This window comes from Phoxinus phoxinus (genome assembly GCF_949152265.1).
Source record: "Phoxinus phoxinus genome assembly, chromosome: 5".
NCBI classification, from domain to species: Eukaryota; Metazoa; Chordata; class Actinopteri; order Cypriniformes; family Leuciscidae; genus Phoxinus; species Phoxinus phoxinus.
This window is the reverse complement of record NC_136880.1, coordinates 37598136-37605901: the sequence shown is the minus strand read 5'-3', so window position 1 is coordinate 37605901 and position 7766 is coordinate 37598136.

Here is a 7766-nt window from a genome sequence, read left to right as displayed (position 1 = left end):
TGCAATGTGCTCTGATTGGTCGGCTGGACCAGTGTGTTGTGATTGGTCATCTGCTTCATATGTTTCAGAAGTGTCACGCCTCTTACCATAACCGCGAGTTTCAACACACTACTAACGCAACTCAACCAAGCCCCTGCCCTTTTTTTTTGTGTATGCCTTTGGGCAGGAATTATTTAAATGAGGAATAGTGTGACGTGTTCGTTCCCGGCAGAAAACTCAAGCCAACATTCGAGGAGTCAGGGAGTCCAGAAACAGTGCTTAGTGATATAGAGAATAACTCCCTTTCAAGTGAACTTTGTGCTTTGAATCTTTGCTGACATTTTTCATGCTCAAACAGCAACATTACGCACTAAAAAAGAACCATAATGGGTCCTCTTTAAATTATGTGAATGTTAACTAAATGCTTACTGTAGAAATAATTGGCTTACAGAATAGGTTATTCAAAAAAATATGTATTTTTTAATAATAAACAAAACACATACCTACCTCTCCAGTCCCATCAATCAAATCATAAGCCGTACTGAGACGTGTGTCCTCATTTCTGATTGGTTTCCCCTTCATCCGCTGCTCTGAGGATCCAGCTTCGAGCTCTGATAACCTCAGCAAGATGGATGAGGCAGAAATGAAGTCAGCGTTAGTAACTCGGTCTCATTTGCAGGCCTCTACATCTTCGTCAGCTAGCCGACAGGAGTGGGAGGCTGGAGGTGGGTTCTGGGCTGGTCGGCGTAGTTTTAAAGTCATAGATACTTTCCTCTCTTGTCATTTATTACTTGTAATTGCTGTCTAGCCTGGTTAAACATGCCTGTATGAATACGTGTATTAACAGGTGTGCGCAAACTGATTTTCTCTCTCCGGTGCTTCCCTTTTGCCAGCTTGGCTCCGGTACATCAGCGGTAATCAGTTCTCCTCACTAACAGGGGAGTGAGTTCGACGGAGATATATTGGGTAGTAAAAAACCACGAGCCCTCAGTCAAAACACAAACCTGCTTGGTAAATGAAACCAGACAGGTAAATGCTCCAAATGCCCATAAATTACACAGACCTTTTTTTCAGACGGGACAGGTTCTGTTCCAGTTTATTCATTTTCAAATGCTGTAAAGCTTAATAGCTATTCTTCACTCTGTCAGCCGGTAAAGCATTACTGTAACTGTAAGTGGAACTAGGCCTCTTTATTGACGGAGTTCTTCTCTTCTTTCCATTTAGTTTGGAACGTGGCCCGCCGAACAGCGAGATGAAATCTCTATCTCTAAGCAAGCTCCAATTTTCCATCAGTGTTAAAATATAACAGAAAGGCTCTTTTAAGGCAGTGAATTACTGCAGGATAATACAAGATTGTAAAACGTCCATGAGCATGAGGATGTAACAAACCACGAGCAGAAACAAGGTAAAAATCTTATTTTTCTCCATTGGGAAACTGCTTTTAGCAATAAAGTGTAAACCTTTTAAGGCAGAGATTTAGTGATGATATATGAGCCTGTAGACGCCGCAAGCCATTGTGATTTCAACGTCATTATATCTAATTGTGTAATTCCCTGTGAAGAAATACACTAGTCTGACTAGATGAGTCAGTCTCCCTACACTCTCAAATTACTTATGTATGTATATTACTATTTTGTAATAAACTTAATCAGATTAAATTGATCAAAAGGGACAGTATAGACTTCTATTTCAAATAAATATGTTCTTTTTAACATCATCAGAGAATCGTGAAAGAATGTATCACAGATTCCACAAAAAATGTTAAGCAGCTCAACTGTTGTCAACATTAATAATAATCAGACATGTTTCATATGCTGAAAATTCCAGCAGACAACTTTTTTTGTGGGGAAAAACAAACAAACATGAAACCATACAGAGAAAAATCTCTTTTTGGGAATCGCTTAGATTACATTAAAATAATTTCCCATTCAGACGGTTCATGTTGATCAAGGGACTACAATTCTGTGAACGAACCGATTCAGTGAATTAATACAGGACTCCCTGTCAGGCTTTTTTTTTTTTTTTTTTACAAAATGTTTAGTTTAATGCTGTTGTTTCATCACATAATTTAGTATGTTTTTACTTGTTTAGTGTCAATTTTTCTGTCAAGTTAAAATGATATTGCTCTCTTATTGATTTAGTTAACTATTCCAGTAGCTTGCTGTACCTTATACCTTTTCAAAAGAGTAGCTTGATTGTCATTTTACTTTAAGTTATAAGAAGTTTAGTTTAGAAAGCTATATGCAGAGTACACAGCGAGCACTTGCATATCAAATGTGATCATATCCTCTACATCTCTTTTGAGACTGAACTGTGCAATATTCCTCTTTCTTCTTGTCTGTTTTTAATAATTCATTTCCACATAGCATGCTTATTCCTCTGATACAACGTGAACAATGTAATCTCTATCAAATCACATAATGTAAACATAGCATGTGTACATAAATCGCCATGTGCTTGTTCAATGCCTCTGGGTCGTTCCACTGCAATCTCTTTCCATAAGCTGCTTTATTGACATTAGGCCCAAGCGATTGTGTCATGTATATATATTGCACCATAGAAGTGTAAGCTGTGGGCAAATAAATAATGCTGACCTAATGTGTGATTTCTCCCCTGCAGACACATGCTTGGTTTGTTTAGCTGCAAGACCGACATACTGTAATAAAGGACATATCAGCAACCACATCAAGAAGATAACTGAGAAACATACAGCTTTGTTTATATATTACGATTTTTAAGGCAGAAAGAAGAAACCAGGTGACATGGATAGATGACCTGCACTGCTGCAATTTCAGCACGATATATCTGGTGTGAAATGAACGCAAACATTTTCATTTTTTTTCCTTTGGCTGTAAAGTAAACAATGCAATGTAAAACTGGATTTTGATTCATCTCAGTGACTCTTTTGAATCAGTTTACCAATATATATATATATTAGGTTTGTTCACTACTTTGTTACTGCTTACATTACCTTTCGAAAGTTTGCGGTCAGTAAGATTTTATTCAGATTTATAAGATTTTATAAGATTTATAAGACATCACAGGAATCAATTATGTTTTCAAATATTATAATAAAATAAAATAAAAAACAGCTATTTTATTTTTCTATTTTTACTGTATTTTTAATCAAATAAATGTGGCCTAGGTGAGCACAAGAGACTTAAAATAAATTTTCATAAAATTCCCAACATTTTGAATGGTATTTGATATCTTCTGATTCATCCCAGTGACTCTTTTGAATCACTTCATGAAAACATCAATTTAGATTTCTTCACTTATGTGTTGCTACTTGTGATACTTCCATGATGCATTTTGATTCATCTCATTGACTCTTTTGAATCAGTTCACCAAAAAGATTCTGTTAGAATTGTTCTGAACTGTTTTGGTGAACTATTTACAGTGAAGCCTGTGGAGTCAGGTTTGTCTCTATGAGAGTAACGTGACATTCCTGTAAGATGCTTTTATTTTGTCGATGAACGGAAATGAAGTGTCTAGGAAGGTCTAGTGAAAGTCCAGTGGGGTCGAAACAAAATGTGGCATGGTGTTGTGCAGGGTCAGGGAAGATCAGATCGTGATATAGGCCTCGAGGTTGAAGGCCAGGTGGTTATTAGTGGAGTTTACCTGGATCTCGAGGACACATCGTTCACACACAGTGGAAACCGGCTCTCCAGTGTTGTGATTTATGGAAGAGCTGACAAGGTGTTATAGCAGCAGGATCCCATTATTGTGGTTTTCCTTTAAGTAACAGCTTCCATTGCATCCACAAATGTTGCAAAATTACTTGCAGATTATCATGAGCTAAAATCAAAAATATTATTATTTGATTATATATTATTTGATTATATAAATAGCTTTTGTAAACAAAAACTTTTTTATTTTAATTTTAGTTTAAGTTTTAGCAATTAAATGTGCTTTCATAATGTTTATTAGTTTTTTTATATATCTATTTCGCTTAGTTTTTGTAATGTTAGAACTTAAACTTAACTTATTTTAAGTTGGTTGCTAAGGTAACATTTCTACTTTTTGTTTTTCATCTCATTTTTATATTTTATTTCAGCTTTATTTCAATATACAAACATAATTTTTAATTGAAAAATCAAAGCTAATTCAAAATATGAATAATTGCTATAGTAGAATATACATAAACACTAAAATAACACAGTTTTTTTTAAATACATATTTCTAAAAGCTATAAGAAAAAAAGAATGCATTTTATTATTGTCATATTTAGATCATTGTCGTAAGTAAGTGGGTAAAATTAACACCGGAGGGAAGGTGGATCTTTCATCGGTGTGTTTGGCTGTAACACAGTAAGTGTATTCTCTGTCTCTCATAATACTGCCAATTTGGTTTTGATTCTGTAAAATAAAGCTCCAATGTAAATTTTTTTTTTCATAATCTCCAGAGCTCTGAGCAAAATTACAGAGATCCAAAGAGCTGCTTCAGGATATTGTATTCCCACATCACCCGGGGACTCGAGGACAATAATGGTGAGGTTTTACGAACACGTTCAGTAATAGAAATATTGATGTTACATTCGTTGCTTTCATTCTGGTGTGCTGTTCCTCTGGGAAAAACTCAAGGCTAGCAAAATCCTGATACAATATTACAACATATTAGGACATAAACTTTCGCCATTTTATTCATGAAGTTTTAAGCTGTATTCTGCAAGTGGAAAATACATTTACACTTTCTCTTTTTCATCCGGTCTCTGACTCTGGCTCTCTCTCTCTCTCTCACACACACACACACACACACACACACACACACACACACACACACACACACACACACACACACACACACACACACACACACACACACACACACACACACACACACACACACACACACACACACACACACACACACACACACACACACACACACACACACACACACACACACACACACACACACACAGTCACACGTTCATACTCAGAAAGAGAGAAAGAGAGCAGAATCACGTCCTTTAGACCCAGGGTGCAGTCACCTTCATACACACAGGGCCATATTTTCTCTTGAAGCAGAAATATTGTTATTCAGGGAAGAAAATGGGGGTTAAGGCCATGGCAGAAGACGGCAAGACAAAGAAAGCAGTTAAGAGAGAGAGACGAAGCAATTAGTCAAAACTGTAAACATGAAGAAGGGTTAAATTGTGCATATGAATACTGGATTATTTTTAGCCAGTGGTGAGGCAAGTTATGTGATTCTACAGTTGAAATTTCTGTCAGAGTTGTGGTGTATACCAGTGGCATCAATTCACCAAAAGCCAAGGTATGGCAAACTCAAATCTTACTCATTCAATGTGACAGTCCCACGTTTTTTAAATTTATTTATTTATTCCTAATCCTATAAATGCTACTGCAGCAATACTCAACCATCCCAACAATCACATCTATACATATTGAAGCCCGTTGACAAATTGAAATGCATGAAATTGAAATGCATGCAAAGGTATAGTGATAGCAAAGAGAAAACAACCAAAATGCTGTTGACAACAGCATCAACCTTAAAATATGACAAGTGTGTGTGTGTGTGTGTGGTGCGTTCAAAGATGTATTCGTTTTAATCATAACCCAGCAAATTAGACAGTTATAGAGCACTGCTATACAAATGAAGGACTTTTCAAACCTGTGATGGAAAAGCTGCATTTTCAGTAATGACACCAACATTTTATAGATACCAGTGAAAATTCACAATTCTCTACTCTAATATCAATATAACAGCTAAAACTAGCCTAAATAACATGTAAAACCTTATTAAAGACAAGTAAACAGTCAGTAAAAAAAGAAGAAGAACAAATTATCAATCACACATAAATAGAACAAAGATATTCAAATAAACAGTGCTTTTCAGGTTTTTCAGGTATCTAACAGAAATTAAATAAAGTAATCTAGTGTAAAATAACAATGCAGTCTTCATTGCATACATTCAAAATAGATTAATATTTAATAAAGTTACAACAGTTATCCAGTCAAGAACAATGAGAGATTTCTTAGTTTTTGTTGTTGTTTGATTAGCATTAAACATACAGGAATGTTAGGCTGCTGTCACTTTAAGACATAATGCACAGATCCAATATACTGATACTGTACACATGCGTTGTCTTTCTTTTACATTCACTTAAGCCATAATCGACTATGTTTACTAGGATAAAGGCTATTTTTTTTACATCATTTTGTGTGAATCTGTCCTTTCAAGCGCAAGAAGACATAGAGAGCTCAATTCATATTCACGCGCTGTCTGAGACACGGCTGTGTGGGTGCGCGCTTCAGATGTTCACATTTTTAGGCATTAATACATACATATTATTTACTTTAATACATTACATATACTGTATGTTATTTGCCCAATTAAATAGCTTCTACTCTTAGTTGTTTCCCACTTGTTGTGTAGCTTACTGCTTTTCCCAAAGACTCGCTTATTGCCACTTAAGAGGAGTTTGTAGAAGTTTGAGAAAGTTGAACAGATTTGAGTCACATTACCCTTTTTCTCCTTAAATTTATATCCCTTCTGTCATGAACAATCTAATAAAAAATAAAAATATTTATAAAATGTCTTTGAGACTGTGTCAGGAGGGAAGGAAATGAAAGATTGACACTGATGTGTGTTGTTGAGGAAGAGGAGGGCAGGTCAAGAGGTGACGGTTCAGACTGCACACACACACAGACACACACACACACACACACACACACACACACACACACACACACACCGCTGTGTGCATTATGACACCTTTGGATCAATAACTCATCTTCACAAAGTAGATTTGAAAGATTTCATCTTGTGGAAAGGAAAGAGGATGTTGACTTGCCTTTGATACGTTGGTCAGTTATTTTTGAAGACACTTCATTTTAATATATTTTTCACCCTGCTTGGGTGCGCTAAAATAGACAGGATGTAGAGCACACTTCATTGACCTTCAGGAACAGCACTGAAAGATTATGATAGCATAAAAAAACTAAATATTGTACTTTAGAATTGGTATAATAAAACAGATGAAACCACAGTAAAACAGCTGATGTATATGCGACCCTTTAGCCATTGTAAAACTGGCTTTTATAAAAAAGCAATAATTACATTTATGAAATCGCCACTTCGAAAAAGTTACGTTTTCCCATGAGATTTAGTTTATTTATGATTGTCAAGCAGTTTAGAATTCAATGTGTTAGAGAAGAGAAGATGCTCACCATGTTTGTTGATTGATTTAAACTTTAGTGGACTCAGTTTAGCTATAACCGTGAATACACTATTATTTTCTTTGAAAAGAAATCAAAACAAAATATTTATACTTCAAATAAATGCTGTATTTTGAACTATTAATAAAAAAATATCAAATTAATAAAATTGAAAAAAACTTTTCAACAAAAATGTGAAATAGCAAAAGTGTTTTCAACATTGATGATATTCAGAAATGTGTCTTGAGCAGAAAATCTGCATATTATGTTTTTACTGCATTTTTAATCCAATAAATCCAGCTGTTGTAAATAAGAGACTTAAAAAAAATCTGACTGACCGCAAACTTTTGACTGTTAGTGTAACTAATTAAACATCAAAAGATAATTTCATAAGGCAAACGACCAAAAGCATCAGTTCTGGTAACACTTTATTCTGATGGTCCACACTTTAGACATTCTACTACTAAGAAACGTTGCAACTACATGTCAACTAACTCTCATTAGAGTATTAGTATATATTTAGGGCCCGAGCACCGATGGTGCGAGGACACTATTGGAATTGCTCTGTTTATTATTATTATTATTATTATTATTATTATTATTATT